This window comes from Augochlora pura, chromosome 10, assembly GCF_028453695.1.
Source record: "Augochlora pura isolate Apur16 chromosome 10, APUR_v2.2.1, whole genome shotgun sequence".
In the NCBI taxonomy this organism is placed as follows: domain Eukaryota; kingdom Metazoa; phylum Arthropoda; class Insecta; order Hymenoptera; family Halictidae; genus Augochlora; species Augochlora pura.
The window spans coordinates 31,928,989-31,946,072 of record NC_135781.1 but is presented as its reverse complement, the minus strand read 5'-3'; positions in this window follow the sequence as shown (position 1 = coordinate 31,946,072).

Sequence of the window (17,084 nt, the reverse complement as noted above, 5' to 3'; positions counted from 1 at the left end):
CCGCTGGTATATAATGCGAGCAGCACCGCGTTTCGTCGCGCTGCCCTCTCATAATAAATTAAGAGGCTTTCAACAGCCCGTGCCTATTAGCGACAAAGGGAAAATAAAATGATACACGAGCGCAGCGATTCCGATATCTGCGCTCCGCGAGCAAAAGCGAAGCCGAGAGCGTTGTTCGCTGCTCGCGGGGACGGGGGAAAAAAAAACGGAAAAATAACCTGCCGGCGACGAGTACGACGAGTGTCGAACGAGAATGTTTATTGGACGAAGATTGTTGGCGATTGTTTGTTCGTTGAAAACGGGGTTTTGTTTCTGCCGACGATTATGTTCGTTTCGCTGATTTTGTGATTGTTAGAAAGGATATTGCGCTTTGTTGATAATGTTGGGAATTACAGGATGATTTGTTAGTAATGAAATATATTATATTGTATTTTAGTAATAATAAAGAAAATTGGGTTTTGCTTTGTTAAGAATAAAGTGTGTTATACTGTGCTTTAGTAATAAGAAAATTGTTTGATGCTTTATTAATAGTAAAACATATTACGCTGTGCTTTAGTAATAATAAAGAAAATTATATTATGGTTTATTAATGATAAAGCATATTATACTCTACTTTAGTAATACTAAAGAGAATTGTATTATGCATTATTAATAACAAAACATATTACCCTGTACTTTAGTAATAATAAAGAAAATTGTATTAAGTTTTATTAATGTTAAAGCATACTACAATATACTGTATTATTAATAAAGAAAATTACATTATCCCTTACCAATAATAAAGCTAATTCTATCCTACTATATTAAAATTATTAGCAAAGAATGGGCATATTTTGGGGCATATTTTGATTAGATCAACAACTTTCGAGAAAAGATGCACAGTTTCGTATATTCACTTAAACGTCCGTCGTTTCACGTGCGCCAACCTAATAGAACACCAACACCGACGGCGACGACTTTATCGTCGACGGCGTTCGCCTGCGGCGATGTTTCGTTTCCATCGATCGGTCCCCAGAAATCGAGAATTTGCATAAAGATCCGCAAGCCGGGGTTGATCAGGAATTTGCACGCGCGCGCACGTGCACTGTAACAGGCCACGGCGTTAAGGGGTTAATCTCACTTAAACGTCCCCGACGGTACAGACATGAACCGCAACATCATCGCTCTGCTCATCGAATGATTGATCAACGTTAGGATACGTCCTCGGAACAAGGCCATCGGTCTAGTGGTGTCAGGAGTAGCCCCGATGCAAAGTCAAGTGTCGGTGGTGGGGGGGTTGGAGGGAAGTTGCCGAAATGCATGCTGGTCAAGCTAAACCGTGTAGTTCAACGGGACAAAATACCGTGTCGGAGATAGCGGTGTTTCCGAGAAATATTGGTTAAATGATTCTGCCGCGGATAATTAATTAATAGATGGTCAGTTATGACGTTAACATTGCTTGGATTGCAAATAACCGCTTTGGTAGGTCTTAGTAATTTTATTTATTTTATATCCACGTTGCTTTCGTCACTTTTAGGATTTAAAAGATGTAGATTATTTACCAGGCATAAATAAAATAGCTTTAGATAGCTCTGGCAGCGTTCATTCATTTTATTTATTTAATTTGCATTTTGCTTTCACCACATTTAAGCTTTTAGAAACATAGATTATTCATCAAGCATAAATAAAATTGTTTAGTTAATCAATAATCCATTTTGCACCCTTCTAAAATTTTATTTATTTAACTTGCACTCTGCTATCATCACTTTTAAGCTTTAAATAATATATTTCATTCACCAATAATAAATAAAATTGCTTAGACAGCCAACAACCGCTTCAATAACTCTCAATAATTTTATTTATTTAACTTGCACTCAGCTTCCATCACTTTAACGTTAAAAAATTCATAGGTTATTCATGAAGCATAAATAAACTTCCTCATATTTTTACCACATGCTATAGCTAAAATCGAATCTTTCCAAATATAAAGCCAACTCAAATCTTTACCATAATATTATAATTCAAACCTTTACTATTATAAACAGTAAAATTACAATTACGAACGATAAAATAATAACAATTAATTTCACCATCAATAACGCGAATGATACATATATTCAGTACAAAATGTTTATACCGCATTCTCTAAATTTTTCCAGGAACGTTCATCGCCGCGTGAAATTATTCGCCGATCATAATTATTACGTGATCGTTCCGGCGAGGCCGGGTGAATTATTTAAAACCGTGCACGAAGAAAACGAAGAAAATCCCCCCTGCCCCCCTGGTGCATATTTCTTGAAACCGTACCCGTGCTTAAAGTTGCCTTCATTTCGTCGGGGGGTGGGGGGTGGGGCGGCGTTGGTTAACCCGGTGGGCTAAGAAAAATTTGTTTTCCCGGCCGCGCGGCTCCCCGAGCGAGATACACTTCGCCGACGGGGGTGGAGGGGGCAGAGAGAAGAAAAACTTCGCCGCGCCGAGCATCGTCTGTTAATCGCATTATGCCGGCCTAATGGATAAATTATACAGCGAATTATATTCCGTTATCGTCCTGTTCCGGCTATCGACATAATCAACGCGCTCGCTAATCTGGCCCCGCTCGGCAAGAAAACGACGGGCATTAAACTAAAGAAAGTTACAGAACGGCTCGCTGTAAACAACGCCTTTCCTATCTCCGGCAAATCCCTCCCTCTACCTCCCACCCCCCCCCTCCCTCTAGCAAATCCCTCCCCCTAATCATCGTTGTTAAGACGGCCCGAAGGTATTAAAAACTATAAATTCGTTCGCCGCTGATCCGCGGCGATTCCGCGCGCGGTAGAGCCGCGTGTCTCTACGCCGGCGAAATCAAAAGGATTCGCGTTTGGGAAAATTGTCATTGTTGTCGTCTAACGGTGAAATATAGATCGAATAACGTCGCGACGTTGGTGATCAACGAATTTCTGATTTCGAGGGAGCCTCGGCCAGGTTATGACTTTAGATAAAACGCTTTATCTTCGAAGCTGAGTAATTAACGCTTTATATTGAATTACCGATTATTATCGCGTCTCACGTTAAAAATAGCTTGCAATACCAAGCTATTAAAGACTAAAGACAGTTTTTAAAGAATACTCAAGACAGATCGAAATCTCAATATTTTTAACTTATCCTATGCTTCTCTCCGAATCTGCGACGCGTCGAAAGGGTTGAAACTGTCGAAGAAGCCTACGACGCGTGTAACAGCGAAATTCGCGGTGTCCGCGACGGCGATAAAAACAATTGAAAATCAAGGTCCCGCGAGGGGAACGGGACCCGATCCCTTAAAGATTCATATCGATCCGGGAAAGTTTCGCCGGTGTTCGGAAAAGGAAAGGCGCGCGCGATAGAGGGCCGTGAATTCTCCCGGAGAAAATCCGTCGTCGGAGTGTGCTGAGAAAATAATAGCCGCGGTTCCCAACCCCCTCCCCTCCTCTACCCCCTCTACCCCCACCGGTTTTAAACGATCGAATACGTCCGTGCCACGCGACGAGATTTATGCGTCGATTATTTATCGCGTCCCTTTTCGCCGTAGAAAATAGAAAATATGCTTGAAAGGGAGAGCGGCGCGCAAGGCGGCGGCGGCGGTCTCCTCCCGCGCACGCGTCGACAACAAGCTTGCGATAGGTATACTTAAAATCTCATTTATATTGTCCTTGCTATCTGCCGGTACATAAATTCCGGCATTGGAAAGGTCGGCCTGCATCTCTCTCTCTCCCTCTCTCCCTCTCTCTCTCTTTCTCTCTCTCTCTCTCTCTGTCATTTACATTTACATTATTCACAATTTTTTCAATTTTATAATTGTTATGTCACGTTCTAAGTTTGACATTTGCAAAATTAAAAGGTTAATATTTTCTATTGCAAATTATTTATATTTAATATAAACATTACTAATCCCAGAAGATTCGAGTTGCCAACAACTTTACACGTTCTTAAATTATTTGCGAACGTATAAATAAATACTGCAATATTAAAATTTCATTTCATCCCTCCAACCCGTCTTCTATTTTATATTTTATATCCAGAATGTGATAAATAATAATGCAACCCTCTTGGCGGCGAGTGAAAGGGTCGTGTGAACAAACAATACAAAATTCTTTCGACAAAGCTTGACAAAGTTTCGTAAACGAAATTGCAAGAATTTTTTGACACCTGAATAAAAATTACCAAATTATTAGAGAAATTATTACAAATTAAAAAAGGCAGGAGAAACAATGAGAAGAAAGTTGTTATTTAGTAAAAATGTAAAAAAAACAATATTTCTCAAGCGTAGCCAATAACTCGGACGCTAAAAGAATTTTATTTAAAATTTTATTTCCAGTCTTTTTATCTAAAAATAAAGATCAATGTTACTATAATGTTTAACATTTTGCCATTATATATTCCTCATAGCCATGATTTAATTTTTCCTCTTATCTGCCATTTCCAACCTCCCGAATCATTTACCAAAAATACAATCAAAAGCCTCACCCCTTCTGTTTCGGAGTTAGCTGTCATAAAGGCGGCACACGGCGTTCGCCATTTTCCGTCGATAACGCGACGATGTTATAACGGGCCGGCCGTAACTTATTCCGACAAGTCCACTCGCGCGCGCGCGCGGACGCGGCTAACGCAGTAACGCGGGGGTCGAACGAGAAAGGGAAATACAAAATGCGGGAATAAATAAAGAAAGCCGATCTAACGCGCTTACCGGGCTAAGGTAACCGGTTCCGAGATGGTTTAAAGCGGGGACGGCTGGGCCGGGTTCAGGTGGCGTTGCAACCAATATCGTAAATCCAGATCGACTTCGAGAGAGCGCGAGAGACAGAGACAGAAAGACATAGAGAGAGAGAGAGAGAGAGAGAGAGAGGCGGCGAATTCTCTTTCGCTGTTTCCTTTACAATCACTCCGCCGTCTTCTTTTGCATCCGCGCGATACCCTTCATAAAGCCGAGGGGGCCGATTGGATTATAAAGCTACAAATTCCAGCGCGAATCTTGAAAACGAAACCCGCCCGCGCGTTTTTTCAATTCGTATATACCGCGTCTCGATTGATACCTTTTCTCTCTCCCTCTCTCTCTCGCTGCCTCTCTTTCATTGCCACAATCCCCATATTCAGTTACCCCTAACCCACCGCTTTTCCGCTTCCCGTTTCCAATCGCTTCTTCTCTACGATGCTTCCCACCCCTAATTTTGCATTTTATTATCACCCCCCCCCCCCCCGTGTGCGTGCACTTTTCTCAACTTCGGACGATTTTCACGTGATCTTATTTACGACGCGAAAGTCGCGAAACTTCAAAGACGATTGATATTTTAACGCGACGATTTAGAGGAGGATTGATTAATCGTGTTGTCAACGTTGTATAGTAACATAGCGGAAATGGATTTATTAAATAAATACGGCAATTGTTTTTTCACAAGTCATTTATCGATCGTATCAATATGCCGCTGTCCGATAGGGTAAAGTATATATTTGGAGTTCTTTCGTTGAGTAAAAATAAAACTGAAATTCTTTGATTAGGGGAATGAAAAATTTTGTTGTTGCTGTGTAGGTATTTTAGAGGAGTGTATAGAATTGTATAAGAATTTTACTATACACTATTGCGTTTAGTATTGCGTGGTATTTTATGCTTGTTATGCTATGCAGTACTGTACAGTGTTGTATACCGATTTTACTATACAATTTTCGATAATATTGTATATTTATTCTGCTATAAAATATTGTACAGTATTGTGTGCGGCTTTTACGATATAATTTTCTATAATATTGCGTACGAATTATACTATACAATATTCCATAGTATTGTACAGTACTGTACACAAATTCACAACTTATACTATATAATAGCACACAGTATTCTCTACGAATTGTACTATCCTATAGCACAATGTACTCTATATTATCTTATGCCACAGTATACTTAATATTCTCTACAGTATCATAAGATATCAAAACAATATACGTACACACACACACGTCTATACTTATCGCGCTATACAGTGCGGTAATACTATACATGTATAGTGCTATACATCGTCGCACCATCGCAGTGCAATAAAAATACTTAAAAAATGCCGATACCTAACAATCAAACAATAAAACGAACCCAGTCATATTTTCGAACCCGTTCCGATTTAGCCGCAGGTCACGGGGTCAGATCCGACGATTTTCAGTCCCGCCGTAAAATCCATGTAATCTTGGCCTATCGGGCCCTCGCGCGCGCGCGCACAGTGCACACGCACACGCACCATCGATCCGCGGTGCTCTGTCCCGCGTACGCCAAGGTAATTCCTCTGATATCGTGTGTGGCTCTGTGCGTGTGTGTGTGTGTGTGCGGCCTGTCGGTCAATCGATGCGCGGGTTTCAATAATCCAACGGATTGTTATCGGGGCACAGGCCTCGTACATAAAACCTCCGACGGAATATCACACGACATCCCGATGATAACCGATCGAATTTTAATCGGGAGGAGGGTGGGGCGGGAGGGCAGCAGGCTACCTCGTCGAATTGGATAGGCTGACGTGTGATCCTCTCGAAAATCCACAGGAAACGCGATATGCCAGAAATCAATCCAGATGTGTCATCGTCGACTTTAGCCTTGCGCGCAGTAATACATACGTAACCGGGGAGAGAGAGAAAGAGAGAGAGAGAGAGAGAGAGAGAGGGAGGCACCCGCGCGTTCGTCTGCGTGTGTCAAATTAAAAAGCACCGCCGGAATACAGGCGGCACACGGAGAGCTCGGTTCGATTAATCCGAATACCTTTCGTACTCGCCCTGCGCGCCCGCGCGCGCGCTCGCGTTCGCGCGTGCCGGTTCGGGAAACCGGTCTGTGACGGTGTGCGTATTGCCGACTATCAACGGGCACGGTCGACCACCACCACCACCACCGCCGCCGCACCGTTGGCCATTGGCGAACCCGAAACTTATCGAAAATATGAAATTCCATTCTAATAATATCTGCTTCCAATCCGTTTCGCGCGCGCGCGCGTCAAAATACGGTATAGGGTTAATAATAATCATTGATTAATAAAAATTGTGTAATATAAGTTCTCTTTCGAAAGAAAATGATCTTTATCTGGCAACAATAAAAGTTAACAATACCGCTGGCCGATGTTTCGTACTAACAGGTGAAAATTCCGAAGGAAACGAGGGGCTTCGTAATTTCGTAGCAGAAAACCGCGCGCGGCGCCGCGAACCGCAGCAAGTTTTCTACGCGCGCAAGTCGGCGAGGCGAACGCGGGGTTCTCGACAAAAGGCTCATAAAAATTTAATAGATCGTCCCGCTCGAATGTGATGGCAGGCTGCTTTTACGGCTTATAAATGCTTCGTTAGATTGAAAACAATTTCCCGGGACGGGGATCGCGGCCGCCGCGAACCTCGAAACCGGCGGCGGTCGGTTTGACCCTTTGCATTCGCGCGGCGATACTGGAGCGGCAATAAATATTGATATCATATTTATCGAAATTGTTGGAAGAATGTCGAATTCGTTTGCATCTTTGACCATTTCACTGCTGTAGGCGCCGATAAAACAAATTCCAGCTGTTTCGACTACTTTGCCCGTTTATTATTAAATATTGTAAAAAAGGTTGAAATTAATCTCTCTTTTTTAATTACAAACAAATTCGGTGGAGCAAAAATTGCATTGGAACGTGATATAACAATTCTTTAACTGTTTAATAATTATCGCTGGTTATTATAAATTGTATTAAAACACAAGTAACGCAAATGCCCAACGCAAAAGCCACTATTAATTAATTAAAACATGAAAAACGATCAGTTTGTTTTTTTTCCGTTCGCTTTACGGATCGTTCAATAAAGAGGAATGTTTTTCAGGAATTATGTCCTATAAAGGGTTAACCTAGAAAGCACCGGTAGGTGTGGCCGAGCTCTCGATTGCTTTTCGCCCAATCCCCGTTGTCCCTTTTCCATTGCAGGCGGGAGGCTGATTGTTGGTCGTTTCGTTGCCCTTTAGTGGCCTCGCATAATCTGCATCCATCAGTTTCTATTGGCGAAAAGTTTAGTGTCGGCGATCGGTGCAAACTCTGGTTTTACTTAAATTTCTGTTCGTTAAACGCATGAGTAATTTAATCGGAAAGTATCGCTTTGAGTGATTTCAGTGGTCTAACGTGTCACTTAATCTAGGAGAGAGAAAGAAAGAGAAAGAGAGAGAGAGAGAGCGTAAAAGCCTGTTAATCAAATCGAAGGTTATGCCTAGTCGATAAGCAACCAAGATTTCAATCGCGAGCATCAAACTATAATAGCAGCGATAAGATTTGGAGGTGTCAAACTTGTGTATATACAGGGTGTCCAAAAAGTTACTCAACCGAGGTCCCTCAGGTCGTTTCAAGCAACTTTTTCCTTTGCGACAATATTCTGCGAGGCATCGTTAACGATTTAATAGGGAAAAACACCGACCAATGAGACCGGAGCTCGGCCAATGCGAGGCCGTCACGTCAGCCGAATTCGTCTCTCATTGGCCACCGTTTTTCACGAAGACCTTACGAACGAAGCCGCGAAATGCGATTTCGCCGAGGAAAAAAATGCTTCTAAAAATTTCAGGAATCCTTCACTGAGCCAATCAACAAAACTGGACTTCGACTGGCACCTAGCACCAACGGAGCTTGTTTCTCATTGGTCAACCTTTCTCGTTAATAACTCGATAACGATGCTTCTTACATTTGCAATTTTGCAAAGGAAAAAGTTGCTTGGAATGCCTTCAAGAAACCGTCACTTCCCGGTTGCAACCAACTTTTGACACGGCCTGTGCATCACAAACTAGTTCACGGTGCCCTAAAAATCGAAGAGCCACAATTGAAACGCTACTCCGTTTAATCTCGTTGCTCCCCGATACCGAAATCTTTCCTGACACAGTTTGATCGAAGTGTCCGCGTCAGGAATTAATTGGAGCCCTTTTACGATCATATCGAAATTATCGCGACACTATTGGGAAACTATTGGGATAAAGATAATACGACCTATCGATCGCCGGTATAAAAGGAAGGCGAAATGCTACGGTCCCCATACACAGGGCCTTGTCACGAGAAGTTTCGGAAGTATTGTTCAGCTGATATTTGACGGAGGTGAAAATGAAAGGTAAGCTCGTTACGGCGGTGTGAGCACGGAACGGCCGCGCGGTATCTTTCGCGATTCTCCGACGAACCGTCGACGCGTGGAAGAATTTCAAATAACAACGACGCGGGTCGACAACGATCAGAGAAGAGGAATCGATTATTAGTGTACCGTTCGTGACGAATTTACCGTACGACGGACGTTGTTGCCTCCGTTCGTTGTTTCTCTCAACTCGAACTCTTTGTTATTTAACTCGTTACCAAGATAGTTTACGTCAAGGTACATGGATCTGGATTCTGATCGATAGAGTTTTTACAGTGTCGCGTACTTTAACCCCTTGTATTACGACTCATTTAATATTGCGTTGATTAGCTCTTATTTGCCCTTAATATTTTCCTTAACAGGTAAAGGGTTGATGCACGACTCGTCAGATTTTTGTTAAGAATAACAGCGGAGAATTACCTTGTCTCGGGTTCCACGCGATCCCTTCTCGGACTAGCCTCTCATTGGTCACTGTTTTTCGTTGATAACTCGTGAACGAAGCTTCCTAGAACATTTTCGCTACGGAGAAAATTGCTTTAAATGACTACGTGCGCCCATCGGTTCCTGCAAATGCCATAGTTTTGGAATTTTTAATCATACTGAAAATATGATAATTTTGGAATAACAATAATATTAATTTTCAAGAAAACGCTGACGAAGTGAAACCGTCGAAATGTTCAGTAATTCTTCAGAACTGTAACAACAATCAATTCAATTGTTCATACCTAACAAAGTAATTGTTCGTGTAGAACAAAGTAATCGTTCGTGTAGAATAAAAAACACTGATGTTCCTTATCTTTTCTTTTTCCAGCCGCATTCGTCCTCTTCGCCGTTCTGGCGGTGATCGTCTGTAACGTGAACGCTGTCATAGAAGTTGTATGCAGCGAAGATCAGGACAATGGCGTAATCGAATATCATCCTCATCCGTGCGACTGTCACACCTACTACGTCTGTCTGGGAACCGATCCGGTCCCGATGCCCTGCCCGTCCGGTCTCCACTGGAACAGCAGGACTAACAAATGCGACTGGCCCAACATTGCCAAGTGCAGAAAAGATCCCCGATGTTAGACACGCATCTTCTCGAGAGTTAAACTAAGTTCACCATACATTTAATCGCAAATGAATATATATATATTCGTAATGTAATATCGACCAATAAACAGTTCCTGAAAAAACTATCTCGCGTCGTTTCAACGACCATCCCGAAAATATATATTTTCATACTTTGTACAACGAGCATGATTTGCGGTGTGAATAGTATAAAGGTGTTTAATAATGCGAGACCTTAGAACAATTTTGCAAAGAAAAAAGATGCTTGAAATGTCTTCAAGAACCCGTCATTTCCCAGTTGCGACCAACTTTTTTCACGGCCTGTGCATCACAAACTAATTCACGGTGCCCTAAAAATCGAAGAGCCTCAATAGAAACGCTATTCCGTTTAATCTCGTTGCTCCCCGATAACAAAATCATTGCTGATATAGTGTGATCGAAGTCCACCTCGCGAATTCAATGGAACCCGTTTCCGATTATATCGAAATAATCGCGACACAATTGGCACACGTCGAAGCTAATTGCATCGCCAGATAAAGATAGCTCGGCGTGTCGATCGCCGGTATAAAAGGAAGGCGAAATGCTACGGTCCACACACACAGAGCCTTGTCAAGTGAAGTTTCGGAAGCATTGTTCAGCTGATATTTGACGGAGGTGAAAATGAAAGGTAAGCTCGTTACGGCGGTGTCAGCACGGAACGGCTGCGCGGTATCTTTTGCGTTTCTCCGACGCACCGTCGACGCGTGGGAGAATTTCAAATGACAACGATCAGAGAAGAGGTATCGATTATTAGTGTACCGTTCGTGACGAATTTACCGTAGGATGGACGTTGTTGCCTCCGTTCGTTGTTTCTCTGTAATCGAATTCTTTGTTATTTAACTCGTTGCCAAGATAGTTTATGTCAAGGTACATGGATCTGGATTCCGATGGATAGAGTTTTTACAGTGTCGCGTACTTTAATATTGCGTTGATTGGCTCTTATTTGCCGTTAATATTTTCCTTATCAGGTAAAGGGTTGATGCACGACTCGTCAGATTTTGGTTAAGAATAACAACCGAGAATTACCTTGTCTCGGGTTCCACGCGGGATAATACAAAATTTTTCCGCGTTGCTCATTCGACACCGTCTTAATATAAACCGTGTGTGTATAAATATAGGTACATCGAGAGTACAAAAATTATAATAATTTTAGGAAAAAACAGTTCCCGAGGTGATTTGCAGTAACTTTTTCCTCCGCGAAAACGTTCTACGAAGCGCCGCTTACGAGTAATTAACGAAAAATAGCAACCAATGAGAGGCGATCCCTTCTCGGACTCGCCTCTCATTGGTCACTGTTTTTCGTTGATAACTCGTGAACGAAGCTTCCTAGAACATTTTCGCTAAGGAGAAAATTGCTTTAAATGACTACGTGCACGCATCGGTACCTGCAAATGCCATAATTTTGGAATTTTTAATAATACTAAATATATAATAATTTTGGGATAATAGAGACATTAATTTTCAAGAAAACGCTGACGAAATGAAACCGTCGAAATGTTCAGTAATTCTTCAGAACTGTAACAACAATCAATTCAATTGTTCGTACCTAACGAAGTAATCGTTCGTGTAGAATAAAAAGCACTGACGTTCCTTATCTTTTCTTTTTTCAGCCGCATTCGTCCTCTTCGCCGTTCTGGCGGTGATCGTCTGTAACGTGAACGCTTCCCTAGAAGTTGTATGCAGCGAAGATCAGGACAATGGCGTAATCGAATATCATCCTCATCCATGCGACTGTCACACCTACTACGTCTGTCTGGGAACCGAGCCGGTCCCGATGCCCTGCCCGTCCGGTCTCCACTGGAACAGAAGGACTAACAAATGCGACTGGCCCAACATTGCCAAGTGCAGAAAAGATCCTCAATGTTAGACACGCATCTTCTCGAGAGTTAAACTACGTTCGCCATACACTTAATCGCAAATGAATATATATTCTTAATGTATTACCGATCAATAAACAGTTCCTGAAAAAACTATCTGGCGTCGTTTCAACGACCATCCCAAAAATATATATTTTCATACTTTGTACAACGAGCATGATTTGCGGTGTGAATAGTATTTTGTCTAATAATGCAAGACCTATTGTCTTTTATGCGATAGTATATGATCGAATAACTCTTTCATTAAAAATGCAAAGTCTCTTTCATTAATTATTATTTAATAATTTTAATTATTACCTAATAATTTTCCTAATAGGATCAGACAATTTTTCTTTTCTGTATTGCCTTTATTTACCTTTGTTTCTATAGTTTGATAACAGAAGAATTTACATTTACTTATTTTACTTATTAATTTAAATCAATAATATTCGTATTCATTAAATAAATGCATAAAACCACGAGCCTGGCTCGTTATTATGGTGCAAGAGGTTAAATCGTTAATCAGAATTTCCTGTAATAAGCTCCTCCAAAGTAAAATAAAATTTGTCCGAAATAATCGTCTGTAGGCGACCGTAGTAGCCAAAGGGTTAATTCGTTGCATCGTCGCGCTTCTCGGTTCCATGGGTCGCGAGTCGTCGAAGGTTCGTCGGCCGCGTTTCCGCTCGCCGAAGTTACCCCGCCCGCCGAGCACACTGCAGTAACACTGTGTCCACCCCCCACCCCCCTGCCTCCTCCACCTGTTTCACCCTTCCGTCCGCGAGAAGTACGAAAAGGAAATTCGAACGTCCGATCGGCCGACTAAATTTATGCTGTCTGTCCAACCGCGCGGCTCGTTCCTCCGTCATGCTACTCTCCTTCCCCCTCTGGAAGAAGGCGAGATCGAATTAATCGTCAGACATTTTTCTAAGAGAGAGACAGAGAGAGAGAGAGAGAGAGAGAGGGTCGAAGGCGGAGGAAAAGCCCGTAGAAAGGGTGAACACACCGATTATAAAACTCTCGGATGGCGTGCAAAGAATGCGAGTGCCCGGCGCGTTGCACGAGACATGAAGAAAGCTTCGCTCCGCGCTCGGCCGGGCCGCCTTCTAAATTACAGTTTTGTTGCGTGTCTCTTTCAGACTCGTACATTCCGCCGGGACACGACCGGTAATTCTCATCAGTCAGGATTATCGTCTTTTAATCGCTTCCGCGGATCGTTACTGTTTCCCGATCTGAATAATTGCCTTTCGCTGCCGCGACCCCCCCACCCCCGCCTCTAATCGTCTCGCCGGACGAAAAGAACGATACGCGAACGACCGAAACGGAATCGTAGCGTCGGGCAATGGAATAGTAGATAAAGGACTTGTATCGCTGCCATTGTACGCTTTATTCAGCGAGCTTTCCTTCTGCGATTTGCTCGCAGCGACGATTTCTCGCGGGCTACGTCGATTACCGATTTCTTGTCTATGATAAATTCTTGCGCGAGAGAGGAGCCTTTACGTTCATTGTAGGGTGGAAGGGGTAGAATTTGATTATGGTTCAAGAGAGGCGAAGAATAATAAACGGCGAATTTTAACAGATCATGTTCTAAATGTTTGAAACGAGTCTGAAGTATGGTACATGATACCCGCCGTCTTCGTTTTTGATTATCCAAGGACGAGATTATATTGAAATTTTAAATGTCAACTTAAATTATATCGTGATTATAAACATTAAATCGAATTACATTGCTATTACATGTGTATTAAATTAAGTTACGTCGCAATTATTGATATTAAATTAAATTATATCGTAATTATAGACACTAAATTACATTATATTGTGATTATAGACGTTAAATTAGATTATATTGTAATTGCAGTCATTACATTAAATTATATTATATTTACAGACATTAAATTAAATCGTACTGTAATTACAGTCATCGAATTAAATTACATTACGATTACAAATATTAAATTAAATTATATTGAAATCACGAGTATCAAATTGTAGTAACAAAATTGCAAACACCAACATCCTCTAATTACAACATTCATACTCTCCTAGTTACTACCGGACTGCAGTTTTTATTCGTTAACATTGAAATAGAACGAGCCGCAGTTTCGGCTACCACGGAGCACCGAAAACATTTAATAACGAGAACGTATCATCTCACTTTTAATTTTGCAACAATTATTCAACAGCGAAGAGATCGCAATTAACGTAGACAACGTTTATTTTCCACACAAATATCCATACGGTCCGTTAGTTATCATTATAATACTATAAATCCACTGCCGGAGTCGTCGAACTACGGGGAGAAATGGTTAAAGGGCAACGGACAAACAAGAGGTACCGCGGCGCGCGCTTCCCTTCTCCTTATTATTCGCCATGGATTACGGGAGGAGAGAATATTTCAGTGTGTAGATTATGGGTATGAAAGATGAACTGTTTAGCGTATCGCTCGCAGGGATATGGGCAGGCCCCTGCGGTCGGCCGAGGCTTTTCATTCGGGCGAACAAAACCGACGAGAGGAACGCGAGCCCGAGGATGCGATTGCTGGTCCCTCCGTAAGGTCTCTCTCGCCCCCCCCCCCCATTCCCCCCACCTCCCAATCCCCTACGGTGGAAATCAAATTATCAGAACGGCCGGAGCGAACTGGCGCGTACCGACGTAGGTAACGCACGTGGTACGGGCGTAACGAAGGACGAGCACAGGTGGTCAACTGATATTGGTTTTGCTTCTAAATTTTGTGGACACCCTTTATAGCCGTAGACGCACCAGACTCGCCGCGACGGGCAATTACCCCTCTAAATATTCACAAGTTCATTACGACCGGAGTTGGACCCGTATATTCCTCTCCCACCCTCCCCCCCCCCCTCTCTTCCACTCTCACCCTTTCCCCCTCCCTTTCTCTCTCTCTCTCTCTCTCTCTCTGTCTCTCTCTGTCTCTCCCTATCTCTCTCTTTTTCCTTCTCCGTCGCTCGCTCGCCGAAACCTCCATACCGTCTCGCTCGCACCCGCAAACCATAGCCTCCTTGTTCCCCGTTTCTCTCTTCCAACTCTTCCCTTCGCCCTTGTCTTCCCTTCGCCCTTGTCGCGTTCCGGCTTTCACGATACGGGCGAATCTACCCCCTTCGAGTTTCCCAGATTTCGGGTCGCGGGAACTAGACGCGTAGAAGAGAACTTACCAGATTCCATTGCGTACAACGGTAGGACTCTCTGTCGCGCGCGCGCGCGCGCGTGCTGCGAGGCCCATTGTTTCGGCAGCCTTAACCCCCGAGATTGCCGCCGCGGCACTACGAACAAATAGTATCAAAGATTATTTCAATGTCTCCTCCAAGGCGAGTACACCGTGGCGAGGGACGCGAAGCCCGCCGAAGTAGTTCCCGGGGATTTCGTTTCGGGCAGACAGCATAAATTAACCAGCCAATCGGACGTTCGTAACCTCCCTTGCGTCGGCCGCGTTAAAGGAGCGAAGAGAAACGTGAAATTTAGCCGGGGGAACCGGGCTAATGGTAGAATATTACTCGGATAAGGGTTAATAGATCGGCGAAGAGGATTTCAGTCGATCGGGGGCGAATGTTGAATTTGTTCGAACAGGAATTCAGTTTGAGTTCGTTCGAATAAGGATTCGATGGTGTTCGAATTTGTTCGAATATGAATTCAATTGTGTTTGAGTTCATTTGAATAAGAATTCACTTTTATTTGAATTTGTTCGAATAAGAATTCAATTGTATTCGAGTTTGTTCGAACAAGAATTCAATTGTATTTGAATCTACGCGAACAAGAATTCAATCCAAGTTGAATTTATTCGAAAAAACTGTTCAATTGAACACGAATTCATTCATACAAGAATTCTGTGGTATTTGTGAATACATTCGAAGAAGAATTCAATTTTTATTCGAACATCAATTCAATCGAATAAGAATTCATACAAATTACAATTTATTCGTACAAGAATTCAATCGAGTTTCAATTGACTCATGTAAGCATTCAATTGTCTTTGAATTGACTCAATAAAGAACTCAATTGACTTCGAATTGACTCAGTCAAGCATTCAATTGACTCTGCGTCGACACAATCAAGAACTCAATAAAATTCAAATCACCCCAAGCAAGAATTCTCTAAAATTTGAATCTGCTCGAACAACAATTCTACAAAATAAAAAATTCAATCGATCAACAATATATCCGAACAGGAATTCAATACAGTAAAGATATATTCGAAGAAGAATTCGATCGAATGAAGAATTGATTCGAACAAGAAGTAATTTATTATCCGAACAATTGATCGGTACAAAATCTTACAGTTTCACAATTGTTCTCGGCTTCCCGGCGAATTCACCGTAGCATTTATTCAGCGAAAGTACATCCGGTTGAATCTTTCAGATAATACATTTGTCCGTGGGATGATTAATGGACGGCCTCTGTTCCTAGCAATCGGGATCTTTGTAGCAGTTAGCGTTCGCGGGCGAGTCGCAGATGTTCTTCAGCCGGTTCCAGTGTAGACCTACGGGGCAGGGCATGGGGATCGGTTCCGTTCCATCGCAGACGTAGTAGGTGTTACAGTCGCACGGATGGGGTATGTACTCCACGTTGTCGGGGTCTGTAGTACCGCTGCATGCAACAGTCAGATCGGCGCGGGCGCTAGCTACGATGACAGCCGCAACGATGAAAATAACGCATACGGCTGCGAAAAAAAAAAGAATCGTCAGTCTGCAATAAATAGTTTTAAAAACAAATTCAGGTGGTTTTCAGGTGATTTAACAAATTCAGATAGTTTAAATCGGAACTTTGTCGATATAAAAATTATCTTGGACGTGACAGAACAATTTTAGGAATGTCTCAGAGTCACCGCTCGAGTCCAAAGGATTAACATATCAGTCTTCCCGAACATTGTTCGCCGCAATCTCGTCGGAGGACCACTCGTGACAAAGATAAAGCAAAGAGTTGAAGTTCGACTGAACATACCACAGTGGAATCAACATTGTACCCGGTGAATCCGTGCACCTTTCCGTCCACAAATTCCACAGAAATCGAAAAGCCGGACAGAAAAGATGAACAGCTCGAACGAATAAAC